The sequence below is a fragment of the Anomaloglossus baeobatrachus genome, unplaced genomic scaffold (genome assembly GCF_048569485.1).
Source record: "Anomaloglossus baeobatrachus isolate aAnoBae1 unplaced genomic scaffold, aAnoBae1.hap1 Scaffold_791, whole genome shotgun sequence".
NCBI lineage: Eukaryota > Metazoa > Chordata > Amphibia > Anura > Aromobatidae > Anomaloglossus > Anomaloglossus baeobatrachus.
This window is the reverse complement of record NW_027445175.1, coordinates 22641-47831: the sequence shown is the minus strand read 5'-3', so window position 1 is coordinate 47831 and position 25191 is coordinate 22641. Positions and strand designations below refer to the sequence as shown.

The 25191-nt window shown below is 48.0% G+C and overlaps 12 non-coding genes and 4 pseudogenes across 12 annotated transcripts; all 16 read left to right on the top strand.

The window, feature by feature from the left end:
* The first annotated feature begins 1232 nt into the window (after nt 1–1232).
* LOC142288161 (U2 spliceosomal RNA) lies at nt 1233–1423 on the top strand. Its single transcript, XR_012748991.1, has one exon. It is a non-coding gene; the product is annotated as a U2 spliceosomal RNA (small nuclear RNA).
* Nucleotides 1424–2810: 1387 nt separating this feature from the next.
* On the top strand, nt 2811–3001 carry LOC142288160 (U2 spliceosomal RNA). Its single transcript, XR_012748990.1, has one exon. It is a non-coding gene; the product is annotated as a U2 spliceosomal RNA (small nuclear RNA).
* Nucleotides 3002–4388: 1387 nt separating this feature from the next.
* LOC142288159 (U2 spliceosomal RNA) lies at nt 4389–4579 on the top strand. The gene has a single exon (XR_012748989.1). It is a non-coding gene; the product is annotated as a U2 spliceosomal RNA (small nuclear RNA).
* A 1387-nt stretch (nt 4580–5966) lies between these two features.
* Nucleotides 5967–6157, top strand: LOC142288158 (U2 spliceosomal RNA). The gene has a single exon (XR_012748988.1). It is a non-coding gene; the product is annotated as a U2 spliceosomal RNA (small nuclear RNA).
* A 1387-nt stretch (nt 6158–7544) lies between these two features.
* LOC142288156 (U2 spliceosomal RNA) lies at nt 7545–7735 on the top strand. The gene has a single exon (XR_012748987.1). It is a non-coding gene; the product is annotated as a U2 spliceosomal RNA (small nuclear RNA).
* Nucleotides 7736–9122: 1387 nt separating this feature from the next.
* Nucleotides 9123–9228, top strand: LOC142288137 (U2 spliceosomal RNA; annotated as a pseudogene).
* A 2960-nt stretch (nt 9229–12188) lies between these two features.
* LOC142288186 (U2 spliceosomal RNA) lies at nt 12189–12390 on the top strand (annotated as a pseudogene).
* Nucleotides 12391–13777: 1387 nt separating this feature from the next.
* LOC142288155 (U2 spliceosomal RNA) lies at nt 13778–13968 on the top strand. The gene has a single exon (XR_012748986.1). It is a non-coding gene; the product is annotated as a U2 spliceosomal RNA (small nuclear RNA).
* Nucleotides 13969–15355: 1387 nt separating this feature from the next.
* Nucleotides 15356–15546, top strand: LOC142288154 (U2 spliceosomal RNA). Its single transcript, XR_012748985.1, has one exon. It is a non-coding gene; the product is annotated as a U2 spliceosomal RNA (small nuclear RNA).
* A 1387-nt stretch (nt 15547–16933) lies between these two features.
* LOC142288152 (U2 spliceosomal RNA) lies at nt 16934–17124 on the top strand. Its single transcript, XR_012748983.1, has one exon. It is a non-coding gene; the product is annotated as a U2 spliceosomal RNA (small nuclear RNA).
* A 1387-nt stretch (nt 17125–18511) lies between these two features.
* On the top strand, nt 18512–18717 carry LOC142288138 (U2 spliceosomal RNA; annotated as a pseudogene).
* Nucleotides 18718–19280: 563 nt separating this feature from the next.
* On the top strand, nt 19281–19478 carry LOC142288190 (U2 spliceosomal RNA). The gene has a single exon (XR_012749017.1). It is a non-coding gene; the product is annotated as a U2 spliceosomal RNA (small nuclear RNA).
* A 1387-nt stretch (nt 19479–20865) lies between these two features.
* LOC142288142 (U2 spliceosomal RNA) lies at nt 20866–21007 on the top strand (annotated as a pseudogene).
* A 697-nt stretch (nt 21008–21704) lies between these two features.
* Nucleotides 21705–21899, top strand: LOC142288189 (U2 spliceosomal RNA). The gene has a single exon (XR_012749016.1). It is a non-coding gene; the product is annotated as a U2 spliceosomal RNA (small nuclear RNA).
* A 1387-nt stretch (nt 21900–23286) lies between these two features.
* LOC142288151 (U2 spliceosomal RNA) lies at nt 23287–23477 on the top strand. The gene has a single exon (XR_012748982.1). It is a non-coding gene; the product is annotated as a U2 spliceosomal RNA (small nuclear RNA).
* Nucleotides 23478–24864: 1387 nt separating this feature from the next.
* LOC142288150 (U2 spliceosomal RNA) lies at nt 24865–25055 on the top strand. The gene has a single exon (XR_012748981.1). It is a non-coding gene; the product is annotated as a U2 spliceosomal RNA (small nuclear RNA).
* The last annotated feature ends 136 nt before the right edge of the window (nt 25056–25191 follow it).

Sequence of the window (25191 nt, the reverse complement as noted above, 5' to 3'; positions counted from 1 at the left end):
ACTTTCTTTATTCATCCAAATAGCAAACTCATCACCACTCAACCTGACCAACTCGGCTATGTCCCCGTGCTGCAGTTCTCTGTCTTATCTAGATCATTTGCAATTGAATGGAATAGATCCCTTTTGGACAAAGTGGATTCACCTGCTGCTGCAGTGACCACAGGTGTGATAACATCTAGAATTGGCATCTGGTGCGATCTCTCCGCTTCCACTCCAAAGAAAGTTACCTGTTTATTCCTATCATGCATTGGTTTTTGGGGTTTTCTTTGAGTAATGATGATCTCTTTAGTAGTCTGTTGGCGCCCTCTCCTGGAGGAATAGTTTGCTTGCTCTTGGACATTCTAAAAGAGAGGTCATGATAGACATTGAGCTTCTGAGCTCAATTGGGGACAGTCATGGGTGATGAATGTTTGCAACCTACTGCGAAGCCTCATACCGCAATATAAGGAACGTCAAATACTAAGAAAGGGCGGCCTATGAAAGAATTACTACTTTCAATAAGTACACTTAAACGGCTAATTGGGAATAGAAAAACTGTAAAAAGCCCTCTGAGAAAGCCCCCCTCTAACCTTTGATAGTAAGCTTTTCTGTAGTCTGCCTGTTGATGTATTTTCCGTTTGAACTGTGCACAACATGAAGAGACGGAACACTGGCGGCTTGTCACAATGCCCCCCGATGACATCACAATAGCGCTGCTGCCTAGAAAACAAGCTGCGCAGAAGAAGTTGTTCTTTGGGTGGGAGGGTGGGCTAGTGGAAGGAGGGGGCAATCTCTTTTTTTCCCGGGTGGTAGGGGGATGACAGGAGAAGGGAAGCGGGTGGTGAGAAAGGTACAGAGGGCAGGGTTTGGGGGCTGGGAAGGAAAGGGAAAAGATTAGGGTTTGGGGATGATGAAAGGGCTTTCTACGGGTAAGGATGGCAAAGGGTGGCAGTGACGGAAAGTCAGGCAACCTGTCCTGTCCGTCTTTTTGTATCGTGAATTGGAAAGACTGCAAGGGGGAGGGGAGTTGCTTGCGCCCTAAAGGAGGAGTTATTCAGATTCATTGCAGTGGGCGGCGGCTGCAAAACGCACCATTCTTCTTGTTTTGGCTCTGCAAAGCAGCCTTTTCAAGGGTTGGCTTGGGTGACAAAATGTCTTGTGTAGGCGTGGGTTTGTCTCCCTCTCGCTCTCTCTCCCTAAGATGTGTCCGGCATAGGCCAGGGTGCCACTCGAGGCCCAAACCAATTCTGGTTATCGCTTCTCGGCCTTTTGGCTAAGATCAAGTGTAGTATCTGTTCTTATCAGTTTAATATCTGATACGTCCCCTATCTGGGGACCATATATTAAATGGATTTTTAGAACAGGGAGATGGAAAAAGAGCTTGCTCTGTCCACTCCACGCATTGACCTGGTATTGCAGTACCTCCAGGAACGGTGCACCCCTTCTTAACCCAGTTTCCAAAAGCAGAACTCAATTCACCTGATTCATATTAGCCCGATTTAATGAATTGGAAGAAAGCATACGTCTTCATATGCACCTCAATTTGGCCCATTCACTTTTCACACTTCCTCCTTTTGTTTTTTATCTTTCACACTTTTGACTTTCTTTATTCATCCAAATAGCAAACTCATCACCACTCAACCTGACCAACTCGGCTATGTCCCCGTGCTGCAGTTCTCTGTCTTATCTAGATCATTTGCAATTGAATGGAATAGATCCCTTTTGGACAAAGTGGATTCACCTGCTGCTGCAGTGACCACAGGTGTGATAACATCTAGAATTGGCATCTGGTGCGATCTCTCCGCTTCCACTCCAAAGAAAGTTACCTGTTTATTCCTATCATGCATTGGTTTTTGGGGTTTTCTTTGAGTAATGATGATCTCTTTAGTAGTCTGTTGGCGCCCTCTCCTGGAGGAATAGTTTGCTTGCTCTTGGACATTCTAAAAGAGAGGTCATGATAGACATTGAGCTTCTGAGCTCAATTGGGGACAGTCATGGGTGATGAATGTTTGCAACCTACTGCGAAGCCTCATACCGCAATATAAGGAACGTCAAATACTAAGAAAGGGCGGCCTATGAAAGAATTACTACTTTCAATAAGTACACTTAAACGGCTAATTGGGAATAGAAAAACTGTAAAAAGCCCTCTGAGAAAGCCCCCCTCTAACCTTTGATAGTAAGCTTTTCTGTAGTCTGCCTGTTGATGTATTTTCCGTTTGAACTGTGCACAACATGAAGAGACGGAACACTGGCGGCTTGTCACAATGCCCCCCGATGACATCACAATAGCGCTGCTGCCTAGAAAACAAGCTGCGCAGAAGAAGTTGTTCTTTGGGTGGGAGGGTGGGCTAGTGGAAGGAGGGGGCAATCTCTTTTTTTCCCGGGTGGTAGGGGGATGACAGGAGAAGGGAAGCGGGTGGTGAGAAAGGTACAGAGGGCAGGGTTTGGGGGCTGGGAAGGAAAGGGAAAAGATTAGGGTTTGGGGATGATGAAAGGGCTTTCTACGGGTAAGGATGGCAAAGGGTGGCAGTGACGGAAAGTCAGGCAACCTGTCCTGTCCGTCTTTTTGTATCGTGAATTGGAAAGACTGCAAGGGGGAGGGGAGTTGCTTGCGCCCTAAAGGAGGAGTTATTCAGATTCATTGCAGTGGGCGGCGGCTGCAAAACGCACCATTCTTCTTGTTTTGGCTCTGCAAAGCAGCCTTTTCAAGGGTTGGCTTGGGTGACAAAATGTCTTGTGTAGGCGTGGGTTTGTCTCCCTCTCGCTCTCTCTCCCTAAGATGTGTCCGGCATAGGCCAGGGTGCCACTCGAGGCCCAAACCAATTCTGGTTATCGCTTCTCGGCCTTTTGGCTAAGATCAAGTGTAGTATCTGTTCTTATCAGTTTAATATCTGATACGTCCCCTATCTGGGGACCATATATTAAATGGATTTTTAGAACAGGGAGATGGAAAAAGAGCTTGCTCTGTCCACTCCACGCATTGACCTGGTATTGCAGTACCTCCAGGAACGGTGCACCCCTTCTTAACCCAGTTTCCAAAAGCAGAACTCAATTCACCTGATTCATATTAGCCCGATTTAATGAATTGGAAGAAAGCATACGTCTTCATATGCACCTCAATTTGGCCCATTCACTTTTCACACTTCCTCCTTTTGTTTTTTATCTTTCACACTTTTGACTTTCTTTATTCATCCAAATAGCAAACTCATCACCACTCAACCTGACCAACTCGGCTATGTCCCCGTGCTGCAGTTCTCTGTCTTATCTAGATCATTTGCAATTGAATGGAATAGATCCCTTTTGGACAAAGTGGATTCACCTGCTGCTGCAGTGACCACAGGTGTGATAACATCTAGAATTGGCATCTGGTGCGATCTCTCCGCTTCCACTCCAAAGAAAGTTACCTGTTTATTCCTATCATGCATTGGTTTTTGGGGTTTTCTTTGAGTAATGATGATCTCTTTAGTAGTCTGTTGGCGCCCTCTCCTGGAGGAATAGTTTGCTTGCTCTTGGACATTCTAAAAGAGAGGTCATGATAGACATTGAGCTTCTGAGCTCAATTGGGGACAGTCATGGGTGATGAATGTTTGCAACCTACTGCGAAGCCTCATACCGCAATATAAGGAACGTCAAATACTAAGAAAGGGCGGCCTATGAAAGAATTACTACTTTCAATAAGTACACTTAAACGGCTAATTGGGAATAGAAAAACTGTAAAAAGCCCTCTGAGAAAGCCCCCCTCTAACCTTTGATAGTAAGCTTTTCTGTAGTCTGCCTGTTGATGTATTTTCCGTTTGAACTGTGCACAACATGAAGAGACGGAACACTGGCGGCTTGTCACAATGCCCCCCGATGACATCACAATAGCGCTGCTGCCTAGAAAACAAGCTGCGCAGAAGAAGTTGTTCTTTGGGTGGGAGGGTGGGCTAGTGGAAGGAGGGGGCAATCTCTTTTTTTCCCGGGTGGTAGGGGGATGACAGGAGAAGGGAAGCGGGTGGTGAGAAAGGTACAGAGGGCAGGGTTTGGGGGCTGGGAAGGAAAGGGAAAAGATTAGGGTTTGGGGATGATGAAAGGGCTTTCTACGGGTAAGGATGGCAAAGGGTGGCAGTGACGGAAAGTCAGGCAACCTGTCCTGTCCGTCTTTTTGTATCGTGAATTGGAAAGACTGCAAGGGGGAGGGGAGTTGCTTGCGCCCTAAAGGAGGAGTTATTCAGATTCATTGCAGTGGGCGGCGGCTGCAAAACGCACCATTCTTCTTGTTTTGGCTCTGCAAAGCAGCCTTTTCAAGGGTTGGCTTGGGTGACAAAATGTCTTGTGTAGGCGTGGGTTTGTCTCCCTCTCGCTCTCTCTCCCTAAGATGTGTCCGGCATAGGCCAGGGTGCCACTCGAGGCCCAAACCAATTCTGGTTATCGCTTCTCGGCCTTTTGGCTAAGATCAAGTGTAGTATCTGTTCTTATCAGTTTAATATCTGATACGTCCCCTATCTGGGGACCATATATTAAATGGATTTTTAGAACAGGGAGATGGAAAAAGAGCTTGCTCTGTCCACTCCACGCATTGACCTGGTATTGCAGTACCTCCAGGAACGGTGCACCCCTTCTTAACCCAGTTTCCAAAAGCAGAACTCAATTCACCTGATTCATATTAGCCCGATTTAATGAATTGGAAGAAAGCATACGTCTTCATATGCACCTCAATTTGGCCCATTCACTTTTCACACTTCCTCCTTTTGTTTTTTATCTTTCACACTTTTGACTTTCTTTATTCATCCAAATAGCAAACTCATCACCACTCAACCTGACCAACTCGGCTATGTCCCCGTGCTGCAGTTCTCTGTCTTATCTAGATCATTTGCAATTGAATGGAATAGATCCCTTTTGGACAAAGTGGATTCACCTGCTGCTGCAGTGACCACAGGTGTGATAACATCTAGAATTGGCATCTGGTGCGATCTCTCCGCTTCCACTCCAAAGAAAGTTACCTGTTTATTCCTATCATGCATTGGTTTTTGGGGTTTTCTTTGAGTAATGATGATCTCTTTAGTAGTCTGTTGGCGCCCTCTCCTGGAGGAATAGTTTGCTTGCTCTTGGACATTCTAAAAGAGAGGTCATGATAGACATTGAGCTTCTGAGCTCAATTGGGGACAGTCATGGGTGATGAATGTTTGCAACCTACTGCGAAGCCTCATACCGCAATATAAGGAACGTCAAATACTAAGAAAGGGCGGCCTATGAAAGAATTACTACTTTCAATAAGTACACTTAAACGGCTAATTGGGAATAGAAAAACTGTAAAAAGCCCTCTGAGAAAGCCCCCCTCTAACCTTTGATAGTAAGCTTTTCTGTAGTCTGCCTGTTGATGTATTTTCCGTTTGAACTGTGCACAACATGAAGAGACGGAACACTGGCGGCTTGTCACAATGCCCCCCGATGACATCACAATAGCGCTGCTGCCTAGAAAACAAGCTGCGCAGAAGAAGTTGTTCTTTGGGTGGGAGGGTGGGCTAGTGGAAGGAGGGGGCAATCTCTTTTTTTCCCGGGTGGTAGGGGGATGACAGGAGAAGGGAAGCGGGTGGTGAGAAAGGTACAGAGGGCAGGGTTTGGGGGCTGGGAAGGAAAGGGAAAAGATTAGGGTTTGGGGATGATGAAAGGGCTTTCTACGGGTAAGGATGGCAAAGGGTGGCAGTGACGGAAAGTCAGGCAACCTGTCCTGTCCGTCTTTTTGTATCGTGAATTGGAAAGACTGCAAGGGGGAGGGGAGTTGCTTGCGCCCTAAAGGAGGAGTTATTCAGATTCATTGCAGTGGGCGGCGGCTGCAAAACGCACCATTCTTCTTGTTTTGGCTCTGCAAAGCAGCCTTTTCAAGGGTTGGCTTGGGTGACAAAATGTCTTGTGTAGGCGTGGGTTTGTCTCCCTCTCGCTCTCTCTCCCTAAGATGTGTCCGGCATAGGCCAGGGTGCCACTCGAGGCCCAAACCAATTCTGGTTATCGCTTCTCGGCCTTTTGGCTAAGATCAAGTGTAGTATCTGTTCTTATCAGTTTAATATCTGATACGTCCCCTATCTGGGGACCATATATTAAATGGATTTTTAGAACAGGGAGATGGAAAAAGAGCTTGCTCTGTCCACTCCACGCATTGACCTGGTATTGCAGTACCTCCAGGAACGGTGCACCCCTTCTTAACCCAGTTTCCAAAAGCAGAACTCAATTCACCTGATTCATATTAGCCCGATTTAATGAATTGGAAGAAAGCATACGTCTTCATATGCACCTCAATTTGGCCCATTCACTTTTCACACTTCCTCCTTTTGTTTTTTATCTTTCACACTTTTGACTTTCTTTATTCATCCAAATAGCAAACTCATCACCACTCAACCTGACCAACTCGGCTATGTCCCCGTGCTGCAGTTCTCTGTCTTATCTAGATCATTTGCAATTGAATGGAATAGATCCCTTTTGGACAAAGTGGATTCACCTGCTGCTGCAGTGACCACAGGTGTGATAACATCTAGAATTGGCATCTGGTGCGATCTCTCCGCTTCCACTCCAAAGAAAGTTACCTGTTTATTCCTATCATGCATTGGTTTTTGGGGTTTTCTTTGAGTAATGATGATCTCTTTAGTAGTCTGTTGGCGCCCTCTCCTGGAGGAATAGTTTGCTTGCTCTTGGACATTCTAAAAGAGAGGTCATGATAGACATTGAGCTTCTGAGCTCAATTGGGGACAGTCATGGGTGATGAATGTTTGCAACCTACTGCGAAGCCTCATACCGCAATATAAGGAACGTCAAATACTAAGAAAGGGCGGCCTATGAAAGAATTACTACTTTCAATAAGTACACTTAAACGGCTAATTGGGAATAGAAAAACTGTAAAAAGCCCTCTGAGAAAGCCCCCCTCTAACCTTTGATAGTAAGCTTTTCTGTAGTCTGCCTGTTGATGTATTTTCCGTTTGAACTGTGCACAACATGAAGAGACGGAACACTGGCGGCTTGTCACAATGCCCCCCGATGACATCACAATAGCGCTGCTGCCTAGAAAACAAGCTGCGCAGAAGAAGTTGTTCTTTGGGTGGGAGGGTGGGCTAGTGGAAGGAGGGGGCAATCTCTTTTTTTCCCGGGTGGTAGGGGGATGACAGGAGAAGGGAAGCGGGTGGTGAGAAAGGTACAGAGGGCAGGGTTTGGGGGCTGGGAAGGAAAGGGAAAAGATTAGGGTTTGGGGATGATGAAAGGGCTTTCTACGGGTAAGGATGGCAAAGGGTGGCAGTGACGGAAAGTCAGGCAACCTGTCCTGTCCGTCTTTTTGTATCGTGAATTGGAAAGACTGCAAGGGGGAGGGGAGTTGCTTGCGCCCTAAAGGAGGAGTTATTCAGATTCATTGCAGTGGGCGGCGGCTGCAAAACGCACCATTCTTCTTGTTTTGGCTCTGCAAAGCAGCCTTTTCAAGGGTTGGCTTGGGTGACAAAATGTCTTGTGTAGGCGTGGGTTTGTCTCCCTCTCGCTCTCTCTCCCTAAGATGTGTCCGGCATAGGCCAGGGTGCCACTCGAGGCCCAAACCAATTCTGGTTATCGCTTCTCGGCCTTTTGGCTAAGATCAAGTGTAGTATCTGTTCTTATCAGTTTAATATCTGATACGTCCCCTATCTGGGGACCATATATTAAATGGATTTTTAGAACAGGGAGATGGAAAAAGAGCTTGCTCTGTCCACTCCACGCATTGACCTGGTATTGCAGTACCTCCAGGAACGGTGCACCCCTTCTTAACCCAGTTTCCAAAAGCAGAACTCAATTCACCTGATTCATATTAGCCCGATTTAATGAATTGGAAGAAAGCATACGTCTTCATATGCACCTCAATTTGGCCCATTCACTTTTCACACTTCCTCCTTTTGTTTTTTATCTTTCACACTTTTGACTTTCTTTATTCATCCAAATAGCAAACTCATCACCACTCAACCTGACCAACTCGGCTATGTCCCCGTGCTGCAGTTCTCTGTCTTATCTAGATCATTTGCAATTGAATGGAATAGATCCCTTTTGGACAAAGTGGATTCACCTGCTGCTGCAGTGACCACAGGTGTGATAACATCTAGAATTGGCATCTGGTGCGATCTCTCCGCTTCCACTCCAAAGAAAGTTACCTGTTTATTCCTATCATGCATTGGTTTTTGGGGTTTTCTTTGAGTAATGATGATCTCTTTAGTAGTCTGTTGGCGCCCTCTCCTGGAGGAATAGTTTGCTTGCTCTTGGACATTCTAAAAGAGAGGTCATGATAGACATTGAGCTTCTGAGCTCAATTGGGGACAGTCATGGGTGATGAATGTTTGCAACCTACTGCGAAGCCTCATACCGCAATATAAGGAACGTCAAATACTAAGAAAGGGCGGCCTATGAAAGAATTACTACTTTCAATAAGTACACTTAAACGGCTAATTGGGAATAGAAAAACTGTAAAAAGCCCTCTGAGAAAGCCCCCCTCTAACCTTTGATAGTAAGCTTTTCTGTAGTCTGCCTGTTGATGTATTTTCCGTTTGAACTGTGCACAACATGAAGAGACGGAACACTGGCGGCTTGTCACAATGCCCCCCGATGACATCACAATAGCGCTGCTGCCTAGAAAACAAGCTGCGCAGAAGAAGTTGTTCTTTGGGTGGGAGGGTGGGCTAGTGGAAGGAGGGGGCAATCTCTTTTTTTCCCGGGTGGTAGGGGGATGACAGGAGAAGGGAAGCGGGTGGTGAGAAAGGTACAGAGGGCAGGGTTTGGGGGCTGGGAAGGAAAGGGAAAAGATTAGGGTTTGGGGATGATGAAAGGGCTTTCTACGGGTAAGGATGGCAAAGGGTGGCAGTGACGGAAAGTCAGGCAACCTGTCCTGTCCGTCTTTTTGTATCGTGAATTGGAAAGACTGCAAGGGGGAGGGGAGTTGCTTGCGCCCTAAAGGAGGAGTTATTCAGATTCATTGCAGTGGGCGGCGGCTGCAAAACGCACCATTCTTCTTGTTTTGGCTCTGCAAAGCAGCCTTTTCAAGGGTTGGCTTGGGTGACAAAATGTCTTGTGTAGGCGTGGGTTTGTCTCCCTCTCGCTCTCTCTCCCTAAGATGTGTCCGGCATAGGCCAGGGTGCCACTCGAGGCCCAAACCAATTCTGGTTATCGCTTCTCGGCCTTTTGGCTAAGATCAAGTGTAGTATCTGTTCTTATCAGTGGGCACTCGATGGTCCCCTGCTTCTTCTCTGACCACAGAGCCATTCACTTTCAAGGTGTGCTGGGCCATGGCTTCCCCATTGGCCCGGGCTCCTGGAAGCTGAACTGCTCTCTGCTGGAAAAGGGTGAGATTCTGGAGGAGCTTAGAGCTGCCTACTCCACGTGGCGGGCCTACAAGGCGGGCTTCCAGTCTGTTTCTGACTGGTGGGAATACGTTAAACTCGAGTTCCGTTTCTTCTTTCAGGCAAAGAGTCAACAACAGGCGTGTCTGAAGAGGAGGGACTTCAGGAGACTCCAGCGTGAGCTGCGTTCCCTGCAGGACCTTCTTCGATGCGGCTGGGACGTGAGAGAGGAGCTGGAGGAGACTAAGAGGAGCCTGAAAAGGCACTTCGAGGAGGAGTCCGAGCGAATTGTCTTCCGTTCCAAAGTGGAGAACCTGGAGAAGGGTGAGAAATGTAACTCGTTCTTTTTCAGGAAACTCCACGCCGGTCACACGCCCATGGATGAACTACGAGACGAGAGTGGAAACATGCGACGCGGGAAAGAGAACGTGATGAAGGTCGTCAGCGACTTCTACAGCGAACTCTACGCCCGCAAGACTACTGACCCCGAGGCCGCCGATAAGTTCCTGTCAGGTATCACTAACCATCTTGACCCTGCAGACGCGGCGGCCATGGATGTTCCTCTGACGGTGGACGAGCTGCTCTCGGCCGCCAAATCCTTTAGTTCTGGCAGGACACCGGGCAGTGACGGCCTCCCAGCAGAGCTCTATGTAGCGCTGGGAGACCTAATCTGTCCGGACCTGTTAGGGCTGTATGAGGAGATGGTGGTGGAGGGCAGAATGCCTCCATCTCTGAGGGAAGGAATGGTCACGATCCTGTACAAGCGTAAAGGAGAGAGGTGCGACCTGAAGAATTGGCGTCCCATCACCCTTCTGAACGTCGACTACAAGATCCTGGCCAAGACGATGGCAACGAGATTGAAGACTGTTATCGGACGGATCATCCACCCGGATCAGACCTGCGGCATCCCCGGACGTCGCATCGCAGACAGCCTGGCTCTCATGCGGGACACGGTCGAGTACATCAAAGCCCGCCGGGTGCACGCAGCCCTGATCTCGTTGGATCAGGAAAAGGCCTTCGACCGTGTTTCCCATGAGTTCCTGGGCAAAGCTCTGCACAGGTTAGGTTTGGGTAACATGTTTTGCTTGTATGTCCAACTAATGTATTTTGATATTCACAGCTCGGTGTTGGTGAACGGCTGGAAGACTGACCCCTTCCCGGTCCTCTCAGGGGTCAGACAAGGCTGTCCTCTGTCACCTCTTCTTTTTGTTTGTGTTATAGAACTCTTTGCAGAGGCTATCCGGCGGAATGGAGAGATCAGAGGGATCACCGCACCAGGACCAGAACGCTTCGAGGTCAAGTGCTCGCTCTACATGGATGACGTGACCGTCTTCTGCGCGGACCGGCGCTCAGTTGACACCCTCGTCCAGACCTGTGAGACCTTCGGACGGGCTTCGGGAGCCAAAGTCAACTGCGGGAAGTCGGAAGCCATGCTCTTCGGGGACTGGCAGCCGGCCTCTTCCGCCCCCTTCCCTTTCAGCATCCAGCCGGATTTCATCAAGGTTCTTGGAGTCTGGTTCGGGAAGGAAGGAGCAGCCCTCAAGTCCTGGGAGGAACGCTTGACCAAGATCACCCAACGGATCGGTCTGTGGAGCCTCAGACGCCTCACCTGTGAGGGCAAAGCACTGGTCCTGCGTAACGAGGTACTGCCCGTGCTGCAGTACACGGCCCAGGCCTGGCCCCCCCTTGCCACCGTGTGCAGGGCCATTACCAGGACGGTGTTTCGTTTTGTCTGGGGATCCAAGATGGACAGAGTAAAGCGGAGCATCATGTACAAGGATCCTCGCAAGGGTGGGAAGGGCGTACCCGATATCCCCACCCTCCTGCGATCCTCCTTCGTATGTGACTGCGTTCGCCGAACTCTGCGAGTCAAGAGAGGTTCCGCGGGTGGGTCCATGTCTCGCTTCTTCCTGCTCCCCCTTTGGAGACGGTTAGGCTGGGACAAGTGGGACAGCTCCTTCCCCTACAACTGGACGGCGCCATGGTTCTACGGAGACGTGGTTCGGTTTGTGAGGGAACACCAACTGGAGGGACTCAAGCCTGATTTGTGGAAGCCAAAGACTATCCACAAACTCATCAGAGCCAAGGACGAAATGGAGAACATTCCAGGACTTTATCACGACACACTGGAGACTGTTTGGACAAACGTGTCATCGGCTGGATTGACCAACGGGCACAAGGACTTGTCATGGATGGCGATACAGGGCGGACTGCCCGTCCGGTCATTCATGCACGCCCGGAACCTGTGCAAAACCCGGTACTGCCCAAGGTGCCCCTTCGTGGAGGAAACATCGCTGCACGCCTTTTGGGACTGCCGTTTCGCACAGCGCCTGTTGGTTGCCCTGGAGGATGACCTGAGGAACTCCGTCCCCAGAGGGAGCCTATCGTACCATTCCGTACTTTATGGACTCTTCCCTGGGACTCACACCGTTGGAGCCATCCAGGAGGCTTGGCGCCTTATGAACTGCTTTAAGGACGCTATTTGGGTCGCCAGGAACCGGCTCATCTTGAAGAGGGAGAGGATGTCTATCCAGGATTGCCGCAGGCTGATCCACAGCCTGCTCAGAGACTATTCCATCATGGACAGTCCGGACGACAGCGCCGAGGAGGAGGTTTAGACCTCTTCCATGCCCCCTCCCTCCTTTTCCCGTTATGTGCGTCTTTCAATAAAGCTTCGGGCCTGTGATTTCCCCACCCTATCCCCCTTTTCCCCTACCCCCATCCCCCAATCGCCGGTTCGTCGTTATTTATTGTCTAACTTTTTCTTTCAGCTTGAGTGTTATGGATAAGCATAGGAGTGTGATGTATAGTTTAGTGCGTCGTACTCTATGGCTATGTAAGAAGGATTGTATAGTTCTGTGTGTACGGGGCTGCGGCACTGTACACGGTTTGTTACCTTTTTGTGAGTAGTGCATGATAATAAAGATGCTGTTAAATCAAATCTGTTCTTATCAGTTTAATATCTGATACGTCCCCTATCTGGGGACCATATATTAAATGGATTTTTAGAACAGGGAGATGGAAAAAGAGCTTGCTCTGTCCACTCCACGCATTGACCTGGTATTGCAGTACCTCCAGGAACGGTGCACCCCTTCTTAACCCAGTTTCCAAAAGCAGAACTCAATTCACCTGATTCATATTAGCCCGATTTAATGAATTGGAAGAAAGCATACGTCTTCATATGCACCTCAATTTGGCCCATTCACTTTTCACACTTCCTCCTTTTGTTTTTTATCTTTCACACTTTTGACTTTCTTTATTCATCCAAATAGCAAACTCATCACCACTCAACCTGACCAACTCGGCTATGTCCCCGTGCTGCAGTTCTCTGTCTTATCTAGATCATTTGCAATTGAATGGAATAGATCCCTTTTGGACAAAGTGGATTCACCTGCTGCTGCAGTGACCACAGGTGTGATAACATCTAGAATTGGCATCTGGTGCGATCTCTCCGCTTCCACTCCAAAGAAAGTTACCTGTTTATTCCTATCATGCATTGGTTTTTGGGGTTTTCTTTGAGTAATGATGATCTCTTTAGTAGTCTGTTGGCGCCCTCTCCTGGAGGAATAGTTTGCTTGCTCTTGGACATTCTAAAAGAGAGGTCATGATAGACATTGAGCTTCTGAGCTCAATTGGGGACAGTCATGGGTGATGAATGTTTGCAACCTACTGCGAAGCCTCATACCGCAATATAAGGAACGTCAAATACTAAGAAAGGGCGGCCTATGAAAGAATTACTACTTTCAATAAGTACACTTAAACGGCTAATTGGGAATAGAAAAACTGTAAAAAGCCCTCTGAGAAAGCCCCCCTCTAACCTTTGATAGTAAGCTTTTCTGTAGTCTGCCTGTTGATGTATTTTCCGTTTGAACTGTGCACAACATGAAGAGACGGAACACTGGCGGCTTGTCACAATGCCCCCCGATGACATCACAATAGCGCTGCTGCCTAGAAAACAAGCTGCGCAGAAGAAGTTGTTCTTTGGGTGGGAGGGTGGGCTAGTGGAAGGAGGGGGCAATCTCTTTTTTTCCCGGGTGGTAGGGGGATGACAGGAGAAGGGAAGCGGGTGGTGAGAAAGGTACAGAGGGCAGGGTTTGGGGGCTGGGAAGGAAAGGGAAAAGATTAGGGTTTGGGGATGATGAAAGGGCTTTCTACGGGTAAGGATGGCAAAGGGTGGCAGTGACGGAAAGTCAGGCAACCTGTCCTGTCCGTCTTTTTGTATCGTGAATTGGAAAGACTGCAAGGGGGAGGGGAGTTGCTTGCGCCCTAAAGGAGGAGTTATTCAGATTCATTGCAGTGGGCGGCGGCTGCAAAACGCACCATTCTTCTTGTTTTGGCTCTGCAAAGCAGCCTTTTCAAGGGTTGGCTTGGGTGACAAAATGTCTTGTGTAGGCGTGGGTTTGTCTCCCTCTCGCTCTCTCTCCCTAAGATGTGTCCGGCATAGGCCAGGGTGCCACTCGAGGCCCAAACCAATTCTGGTTATCGCTTCTCGGCCTTTTGGCTAAGATCAAGTGTAGTATCTGTTCTTATCAGTTTAATATCTGATACGTCCCCTATCTGGGGACCATATATTAAATGGATTTTTAGAACAGGGAGATGGAAAAAGAGCTTGCTCTGTCCACTCCACGCATTGACCTGGTATTGCAGTACCTCCAGGAACGGTGCACCCCTTCTTAACCCAGTTTCCAAAAGCAGAACTCAATTCACCTGATTCATATTAGCCCGATTTAATGAATTGGAAGAAAGCATACGTCTTCATATGCACCTCAATTTGGCCCATTCACTTTTCACACTTCCTCCTTTTGTTTTTTATCTTTCACACTTTTGACTTTCTTTATTCATCCAAATAGCAAACTCATCACCACTCAACCTGACCAACTCGGCTATGTCCCCGTGCTGCAGTTCTCTGTCTTATCTAGATCATTTGCAATTGAATGGAATAGATCCCTTTTGGACAAAGTGGATTCACCTGCTGCTGCAGTGACCACAGGTGTGATAACATCTAGAATTGGCATCTGGTGCGATCTCTCCGCTTCCACTCCAAAGAAAGTTACCTGTTTATTCCTATCATGCATTGGTTTTTGGGGTTTTCTTTGAGTAATGATGATCTCTTTAGTAGTCTGTTGGCGCCCTCTCCTGGAGGAATAGTTTGCTTGCTCTTGGACATTCTAAAAGAGAGGTCATGATAGACATTGAGCTTCTGAGCTCAATTGGGGACAGTCATGGGTGATGAATGTTTGCAACCTACTGCGAAGCCTCATACCGCAATATAAGGAACGTCAAATACTAAGAAAGGGCGGCCTATGAAAGAATTACTACTTTCAATAAGTACACTTAAACGGCTAATTGGGAATAGAAAAACTGTAAAAAGCCCTCTGAGAAAGCCCCCCTCTAACCTTTGATAGTAAGCTTTTCTGTAGTCTGCCTGTTGATGTATTTTCCGTTTGAACTGTGCACAACATGAAGAGACGGAACACTGGCGGCTTGTCACAATGCCCCCCGATGACATCACAATAGCGCTGCTGCCTAGAAAACAAGCTGCGCAGAAGAAGTTGTTCTTTGGGTGGGAGGGTGGGCTAGTGGAAGGAGGGGGCAATCTCTTTTTTTCCCGGGTGGTAGGGGGATGACAGGAGAAGGGAAGCGGGTGGTGAGAAAGGTACAGAGGGCAGGGTTTGGGGGCTGGGAAGGAAAGGGAAAAGATTAGGGTTTGGGGATGATGAAAGGGCTTTCTACGGGTAAGGATGGCAAAGGGTGGCAGTGACGGAAAGTCAGGCAACCTGTCCTGTCCGTCTTTTTGTATCGTGAATTGGAAAGACTGCAAGGGGGAGGGGAGTTGCTTGCGCCCTAAAGGAGGAGTTATTCAGATTCATTGCAGTGGGCGGCGGCTGCAAAACGCACCATTCTTCTTGTTTTGGCTCTGCAAAGCAGCCTTTTCAAGGGTTGGCTTGGGTGACAAAATGTCTTGTGTAGGCGTGGGTTTGTCTCCCTCTCGCTCTCTCTCCCTAAGATGTGTCCGGCATAGGCCAGGGTGCCACTCGAGGCCCAAACCAATTCTGGTTATCGCTTCTCGGCCTTTTGGCTAAGATCAAGTGTAGTATCTGTTCTTATCAGTTTAATATCTGATACGTCCCCTATCTGGGGACCATATATTAAATGGATTTTTAGAACAGGGAGATGGAAAAAGAGCTTGCTCTGTCCACTCCACGCATTGACCTGGTATTGCAGTACCTCCAGGAACGGTGCACCCCTTCTTAACCCAATTTCCAAAAGCAGAACTCAATTCACCTGATTCATATTAGCCCGATTTAATGAATTGGAAGAAAGCATACGTCTTCATATGCACCTCAATTTGGCCCATTCACTTTTCACACTTCCTCCTTTTGTTTTTTATCTTTCACACTTTTGACTTTCTTTATTCATCCAAATAGCAAACTCATCACCACTCAACCTGACCAACTCGGCTATGTCCCCGTGCTGCAGTTCTCTGTCTTATCTAGATCATTTGCAATTGAATGGAATAGATCCCTTTTGGACAAAGTGGATTCACCTGCTGCTGCAGTGACCACAGGTGTGATAACATCTAGAATTGGCATCTGGTGCGATCTCTCCGCTTCCACTCCAAAGAAAGTTACCTGTTTATTCCTATCATGCATTGGTTTTTGGGGTTTTCTTTGAGTAATGATGATCTCTTTAGTAGTCTGTTGGCGCCCTCTCCTGGAGGAATAGTTTGCTTGCTCTTGGACATTCTAAAAGAGAGGTCATGATAGACATTGAGCTTCTGAGCTCAATTGGGGACAGTCATGGGTGATGAATGTTTGCAACCTACTGCGAAGCCTCATACCGCAATATAAGGAACGTCAAATACTAAGAAAGGGCGGCCTATGAAAGAATTACTACTTTCAATAAGTACACTTAAACGGCTAATTGGGAATAGAAAAACTGTAAAAAGCCCTCTGAGAAAGCCCCCCTCTAACCTTTGATAGTAAGCTTTTCTGTAGTCTGCCTGTTGATGTATTTTCCGTTTGAACTGTGCACAACATGAAGAGACGGAACACTGGCGGCTTGTCACAATGCCCCCCGATGACATCACAATAGCGCTGCTGCCTAGAAAACAAGCTGCGCAGAAGAAGTTGTTCTTTGGGTGGGAGGGTGGGCTAGTGGAAGGAGGGGGCAATCTCTTTTTTTCCCGGGTGGTAGGGGGATGACAGGAGAAGGGAAGCGGGTGGTGAGAAAGGTACAGAGGGCAGGGTTTGGGGGCTGGGAAGGAAAGGGAAAAGATTAGGGTTTGGGGATGATGAAAGGGCTTTCTACGGGTAAGGATGGCAAAGGGTGGCAGTGACGGAAAGTCAGGCAACCTGTCCTGTCCGTCTTTTTGTATCGTGAATTGGAAAGACTGCAAGGGGGAGGGGAGTTGCTTGCGCCCTAAAGGAGGAGTTATTCAGATTCATTGCAGTGGGCGGCGGCTGCAAAACGCACCATTCTTCTTGTTTTGGCTCTGCAAAGCAGCCTTTTCAAGGGTTGGCTTGGGTGACAAAATGTCTTGTGTAGGCGTGGGTTTGTCTCCCTCTCGCTCTCTCTCCCTAAGATGTGTCCGGCATAGGCCAGGGTGCCACTCGAGGCCCAAACCAATTCTGGTTATCGCTTCTCGGCCTTTTGGCTAAGATCAAGTGTAGTATCTGTTCTTATCAGTTTAATATCTGATACGTCCCCTATCTGGGGACCATATATTAAATGGATTTTTAGAACAGGGAGATGGAAAAAGAGCTTGCTCTGTCCACTCCACGCATTGACCTGGTATTGCAGTACCTCCAGGAACGGTGCACCCCTTCTTAACCCAGTTTCCAAAAGCAGAACTCAATTCACCTGATTCATATTAGCCCGATTTAATGAATTGGAAGAAAGCATACGTCTTCATATGCACCTCAATTTGGCCCATTCACTTTTCACACTTCCTCCTTTTGTTTTTTATCTTTCACACTTTTGACTTTCTTTATTCATCCAAATAGCAAACTCATCACCACTCAACCTGACCAACTCGGCTATGTCCCCGTGCTGCAGTTCTCTGTCTTATCTAGATCATTTGCAATTGAATGGAATAGATCCCTTTTGGACAAAGTGGATTCACCTGCTGCTGCAGTGACCACAGGTGTGATAACATCTAGAATTGGCATCTGGTGCGATCTCTCCGCTTCCACTCCAAAGAAAGTTACCTGTTTATTCCTATCATGCATTGGTTTTTGGGGTTTTCTTTGAGTAATGATGATCTCTTTAGTAGTCTGTTGGCGCCCTCTCCTGGAGGAATAGTTTGCTTGCTCTTGGACATTCTAAAAGAGAGGTCATGATAGACATTGAGCTTCTGAGCTCAATTGGGGACAGTCATGGGTGATGAATGTTTGCAACCTACTGCGAAGCCTCATACCGCAATATAAGGAACGTCAAATACTAAGAAAGGGCGGCCTATGAAAGAATTACTACTTTCAATAAGTACACTTAAACGGCTAATTGGGAATAGAAAAACTGTAAAAAGCCCTCTGAGAAAGCCCCCCTCTAACCTTTGATAGTAAGCTTTTCTGTAGTCTGCCTGTTGATGTATTTTCCGTTTGAACTGTGCACAACATGAAGAGACGGAACACTGGCGGCTTGTCACAATGCCCCCCGATGACATCACAATAGCGCTGCTGCCTAGAAAACAAGCTGCGCAGAAGAAGTTGTTCTTTGGGTGGGAGGGTGGGCTAGTGGAAGGAGGGGGCAATCTCTTTTTTTCCCGGGTGGTAGGGGGATGACAGGAGAAGGGAAGCGGGTGGTGAGAAAGGTACAGAGGGCAGGGTTTGGGGGCTGGGAAGGAAAGGGAAAAGATTAGGGTTTGGGGATGATGAAAGGGCTTTCTACGGGTAAGGATGGCAAAGGGTGGCAGTGACGGAAAGTCAGGCAACCTGTCCTGTCCGTCTTTTTGTATCGTGAATTGGAAAGACTGCAAGGGGGAGGGGAGTTGCTTGCGCCCTAAAGGAGGAGTTATTCAGATTCATTGCAGTGGGCGGCGGCTGCAAAACGCACCATTCTTCTTGTTTTGGCTCTGCAAAGCAGCCTTTTCAAGGGTTGGCTTGGGTGACAAAATGTCTTGTGTAGGCGTGGGTTTGTCTCCCTCTCGCTCTCTCTCCCTAAGATGTGTCCGGCATAGGCCAGGGTGCCACTCGAGGCCCAAACCAATTCTGGTTATCGCTTCTCGGCCTTTTGGCTAAGATCAAGTGTAGTATCTGTGAGGCTCGGCAGATGCAATGCACACTGGAAGGTTGCGCTTGCTAGTACTCTTGATGTATAGTATATTCATCTAGAGGAAAACATGGCCCTACCAGGATCGAGGCTATTATACTGAGTAAGTGTGGGGGCTATGGTGCAATGTGCCCCAGGACTGACGACCCTGGAGTGAGTCTGAGCTTGCTGGCTTGGGACCCCGGCGAGCCTTGGGCTCTGTAGCACACCGTACCTTGCCCTTTCATACTTTCTGAGCATATTGCTCTATCCCGGCCTTCTGGCTAGGAAGGGAAATTTTTATAATCATGGTCGGAGGTCCGTTCAGCTTTGGGCTGAGAAACCAACACCCGGTTGGAGGTCCGGGTCAGCTTCGGCTGAGAAACCAACACCCGGTTGGAGGTCTGGGTCAGCTTCGGCTGAGAAACCAACACCCGGTTGGAGGTCCGGTTAGCCTTGGGCTGAGAAACCAACACCGGTTGACGGTCCGGGCAGTTTCGGCTGCGAAACCAACAACTAGTAGCTCTCTACTCCACTTGGGTAAGATGCCTGGGTGGACGCTGGGAGCAACGACAAGGCTCAACCAGGCTTCGGCTTGGGGGAGCACCGAAGATCCCTGACCCTTGCTGTGGCCTTCTGGCTCGGAGGGACGGGGTTGATTTTTGGGGACCCTCTCCTCACGGAGGGGTCCACACGAATCCTAGCCTTTGCACTGTTTTTGGTGTGACTTCGGTCATGCATTTTTTGCGGTGCTTTGGAAAGCTTCATTAAATCAAAAAATCTGTTCTTATCAGTTTAATATCTGATACGTCCCCTATCTGGGGACCATATATTAAATGGATTTTTAGAACAGGGAGATGGAAAAAGAGCTTGCTCTGTCCACTCCACGCATTGACCTGGTATTGCAGTACCTCCAGGAACGGTGCACCCCTTCTTAACCCAGTTTCCAAAAGCAGAACTCAATTCACCTGATTCATATTAGCCCGATTTAATGAATTGGAAGAAAGCATACGTCTTCATATGCACCTCAATTTGGCCCATTCACTTTTCACACTTCCTCCTTTTGTTTTTTATCTTTCACACTTTTGACTTTCTTTATTCATCCAAATAGCAAACTCATCACCACTCAACCTGACCAACTCGGCTATGTCCCCGTGCTGCAGTTCTCTGTCTTATCTAGATCATTTGCAATTGAATGGAATAGATCCCTTTTGGACAAAGTGGATTCACCTGCTGCTGCAGTGACCACAGGTGTGATAACATCTAGAATTGGCATCTGGTGCGATCTCTCCGCTTCCACTCCAAAGAAAGTTACCTGTTTATTCCTATCATGCATTGGTTTTTGGGGTTTTCTTTGAGTAATGATGATCTCTTTAGTAGTCTGTTGGCGCCCTCTCCTGGAGGAATAGTTTGCTTGCTCTTGGACATTCTAAAAGAGAGGTCATGATAGACATTGAGCTTCTGAGCTCAATTGGGGACAGTCATGGGTGATGAATGTTTGCAACCTACTGCGAAGCCTCATACCGCAATATAAGGAACGTCAAATACTAAGAAAGGGCGGCCTATGAAAGAATTACTACTTTCAATAAGTACACTTAAACGGCTAATTGGGAATAGAAAAACTGTAAAAAGCCCTCTGAGAAAGCCCCCCTCTAACCTTTGATAGTAAGCTTTTCTGTAGTCTGCCTGTTGATGTATTTTCCGTTTGAACTGTGCACAACATGAAGAGACGGAACACTGGCGGCTTGTCACAATGCCCCCCGATGACATCACAATAGCGCTGCTGCCTAGAAAACAAGCTGCGCAGAAGAAGTTGTTCTTTGGGTGGGAGGGTGGGCTAGTGGAAGGAGGGGGCAATCTCTTTTTTTCCCGGGTGGTAGGGGGATGACAGGAGAAGGGAAGCGGGTGGTGAGAAAGGTACAGAGGGCAGGGTTTGGGGGCTGGGAAGGAAAGGGAAAAGATTAGGGTTTGGGGATGATGAAAGGGCTTTCTACGGGTAAGGATGGCAAAGGGTGGCAGTGACGGAAAGTCAGGCAACCTGTCCTGTCCGTCTTTTTGTATCGTGAATTGGAAAGACTGCAAGGGGGAGGGGAGTTGCTTGCGCCCTAAAGGAGGAGTTATTCAGATTCATTGCAGTGGGCGGCGGCTGCAAAACGCACCATTCTTCTTGTTTTGGCTCTGCAAAGCAGCCTTTTCAAGGGTTGGCTTGGGTGACAAAATGTCTTGTGTAGGCGTGGGTTTGTCTCCCTCTCGCTCTCTCTCCCTAAGATGTGTCCGGCATAGGCCAGGGTGCCACTCGAGGCCCAAACCAATTCTGGTTATCGCTTCTCGGCCTTTTGGCTAAGATCAAGTGTAGTATCGTTCGAAAAGGTGGTTTAAGGCTCCGGCCACCTTAGTACAATGATGCAATGCACACTGGAAGGTTGCGCTTGTTAGTACTTTGGGAGGATAGTATATCCATCTAGAGGAAACCATGGCCCTACCAGGATCGAGGCTATTAGACTGAGTAAGTGTGGGGGTTATGGTGCAATGTGCCCCAGGAATGGACACCCTGGAGGGAGTCTGAACTTGCTAGGTTGGGACCCTGGTAAGCCTCAGACTCTGTCGCACGCCGCGCCTTGCCTATTCATACTTTCCAAGCATATTGCCCTATCCCGGCCTTCTGGCTAAGAAGGGAAATTTTTATAATCCCGGTCGGAGGTCCGGTCAGCTTTGGGCTGAGAAACCAACACCCGGTTGGAGGTCCGGGTCAGCTTTGGCTGAGAAACCAACACCCGGTTGGAGGTCCGGTTAGCCTTGGGCTGAGAAACCAACACCCGGTTGGAGGTCCGGTCAGCCTTGGGCTGAGAAATCAACACCCGGTTGGAGGTCCGGTCAGCCTTGGGCTGAGAAACCAACACCGGTTGACGGTCCGGGCAGTCTCGGCTGCGAAACCAACGACTAGTAGCTCCCTACTCCACTTGGGTAAGATGCCTCGGTGGACGCTGGGAGCAACAACAAGGCTCAACCAGGCTTCGGCTTGGGGGAGCACCGAAGATCCCTGACCCTCGCTGTGGCCTTCTGGCTCGGAGGGACGGGGTTGATTTTTGGGGATCCTCTTCTCACGGAGGGGTCCACACGAATCCTAGCCTTTGCACTGTTTTTGGTGTGACTTCGGTCATGCATTTTTGCGGTGCTTTGGAAAGCTTCATTAAATCAAAATCTGTTCTTATCAGTTTAATATCTGATACGTCCCCTATCTGGGGACCATATATTAAATGGATTTTTAGAACAGGGAGATGGAAAAAGAGCTTGCTCTGTCCACTCCACGCATTGACCTGGTATTGCAGTACCTCCAGGAACGGTGCACCCCTTCTTAACCCAGTTTCCAAAAGCAGAACTCAATTCACCTGATTCATATTAGCCCGATTTAATGAATTGGAAGAAAGCATACGTCTTCATATGCACCTCAATTTGGCCCATTCACTTTTCACACTTCCTCCTTTTGTTTTTTATCTTTCACACTTTTGACTTTCTTTATTCATCCAAATAGCAAACTCATCACCACTCAACCTGACCAACTCGGCTATGTCCCCGTGCTGCAGTTCTCTGTCTTATCTAGATCATTTGCAATTGAATGGAATAGATCCCTTTTGGACAAAGTGGATTCACCTGCTGCTGCAGTGACCACAGGTGTGATAACATCTAGAATTGGCATCTGGTGCGATCTCTCCGCTTCCACTCCAAAGAAAGTTACCTGTTTATTCCTATCATGCATTGGTTTTTGGGGTTTTCTTTGAGTAATGATGATCTCTTTAGTAGTCTGTTGGCGCCCTCTCCTGGAGGAATAGTTTGCTTGCTCTTGGACATTCTAAAAGAGAGGTCATGATAGACATTGAGCTTCTGAGCTCAATTGGGGACAGTCATGGGTGATGAATGTTTGCAACCTACTGCGAAGCCTCATACCGCAATATAAGGAACGTCAAATACTAAGAAAGGGCGGCCTATGAAAGAATTACTACTTTCAATAAGTACACTTAAACGGCTAATTGGGAATAGAAAAACTGTAAAAAGCCCTCTGAGAAAGCCCCCCTCTAACCTTTGATAGTAAGCTTTTCTGTAGTCTGCCTGTTGATGTATTTTCCGTTTGAACTGTGCACAACATGAAGAGACGGAACACTGGCGGCTTGTCACAATGCCCCCCGATGACATCACAATAGCGCTGCTGCCTAGAAAACAAGCTGCGCAGAAGAAGTTGTTCTTTGGGTGGGAGGGTGGGCTAGTGGAAGGAGGGGGCAATCTCTTTTTTTCCCGGGTGGTAGGGGGATGACAGGAGAAGGGAAGCGGGTGGTGAGAAAGGTACAGAGGGCAGGGTTTGGGGGCTGGGAAGGAAAGGGAAAAGATTAGGGTTTGGGGATGATGAAAGGGCTTTCTACGGGTAAGGATGGCAAAGGGTGGCAGTGACGGAAAGTCAGGCAACCTGTCCTGTCCGTCTTTTTGTATCGTGAATTGGAAAGACTGCAAGGGGGAGGGGAGTTGCTTGCGCCCTAAAGGAGGAGTTATTCAGATTCATTGCAGTGGGCGGCGGCTGCAAAACGCACCATTCTTCTTGTTTTGGCTCTGCAAAGCAGCCTTTTCAAGGGTTGGCTTGGGTGACAAAATGTCTTGTGTAGGCGTGGGTTTGTCTCCCTCTCGCTCTCTCTCCCTAAGATGTGTCCGGCATAGGCCAGGGTGCCACTCGAGGCCCAAACCAATTCTGGTTATCGCTTCTCGGCCTTTTGGCTAAGATCAAGTGTAGTATCTGTTCTTATCAGTTTAATATCTGATACGTCCCCTATCTGGGGACCATATATTAAATGGATTTTTAGAACAGGGAGATGGAAAAAGAGCTTGCTCTGTCCACTCCACGCATTGACCTGGTATTGCAGTACCTCCAGGAACGGTGCACCCCTTCTTAACCCAGTTTCCAAAAGCAGAACTCAATTCACCTGATTCATATTAGCCCGATTTAATGAATTGGAAGAAAGCATACGTCTTCATATGCACCTCAATTTGGCCCATTCACTTTTCACACTTCCTCCTTTTGTTTTTTATCTTTCACACTTTTGACTTTCTTTATTCATCCAAATAGCAAACTCATCACCACTCAACCTGACCAACTCGGCTATGTCCCCGTGCTGCAGTTCTCTGTCTTATCTAGATCATTTGCAATTGAATGGAATAGATCCCTTTTGGACAAAGTGGATTCACCTGCTGCTGCAGTGACCACAGGTGTGATAACATCTAGAATTGGCATCTGGTGCGATCTCTCCGCTTCCACTCCAAAGAAAGTTACCTGTTTATTCCTATCATGCATTGGTTTTTGGGGTTTTCTTTGAGTAATGATGATCTCTTTAGTAGTCTGTTGGCGCCCTCTCCTGGAGGAATAGTTTGCTTGCTCTTGGACATTCTAAAAGAGAGGTCATGATAGACATTGAGCTTCTGAGCTCAATTGGGGACAGTCATGGGTGATGAATGTTTGCAACCTACTGCGAAGCCTCATACCGCAATATAAGGAACGTCAAATACTAAGAAAGGGCGGCCTATGAAAGAATTACTACTTTCAATAAGTACACTTAAACGGCTAATTGGGAATAGAAAAACTGTAAAAAGCCCTCTGAGAAAGCCCCCCTCTAACCTTTGATAGTAAGCTTTTCTGTAGTCTGCCTGTTGATGTATTTTCCGTTTGAACTGTGCACAACATGAAGAGACGGAACACTGGCGGCTTGTCACAATGCCCCCCGATGACATCACAATAGCGCTGCTGCCTAGAAAACAAGCTGCGCAGAAGAAGTTGTTCTTTGGGTGGGAGGGTGGGCTAGTGGAAGGAGGGGGCAATCTCTTTTTTTCCCGGGTGGTAGGGGGATGACAGGAGAAGGGAAGCGGGTGGTGAGAAAGGTACAGAGGGCAGGGTTTGGGGGCTGGGAAGGAAAGGGAAAAGATTAGGGTTTGGGGATGATGAAAGGGCTTTCTACGGGTAAGGATGGCAAAGGGTGGCAGTGACGGAAAGTCAGGCAACCTGTCCTGTCCGTCTTTTTGTATCGTGAATTGGAAAGACTGCAAGGGGGAGGGGAGTTGCTTGCGCCCTAAAGGAGGAGTTATTCAGATTCATTGCAGTGGGCGGCGGCTGCAAAACGCACCATTCTTCTTGTTTTGGCTCTGCAAAGCAGCCTTTTCAAGGGTTGGCTTGGGTGACAAAATGTCTTGTGTAGGCGTGGGTTTGTCTCCCTCTCGCTCTCTCTCCCTAAGATGTGTCCGGCATAGGCCAGGGTGCCACTCGAGGCCCAAACCAATTCTGGTTATCGCTTCTCGGCCTTTTGGCTAAGATCAAGTGTAGTATCTGTTCTTATCAGTTTAATATCTGATACGTCCCCTATCTGGGGACCATATATTAAATGGATTTTTAGAACAGGGAGATGGAAAAAGAGCTTGCTCTGTCCACTCCACGCATTGACCTGGTATTGCAGTACCTCCAGGAACGGTGCACCCCTTCTTAACCCAGTTTCCAAAAGCAGAACTCAATTCACCTGATTCATATTAGCCCGATTTAATGAATTGGAAGAAAGCATACGTCTTCATATGCACCTCAATTTGGCCCATTCACTTTTCACACTTCCTCCTTTTGTTT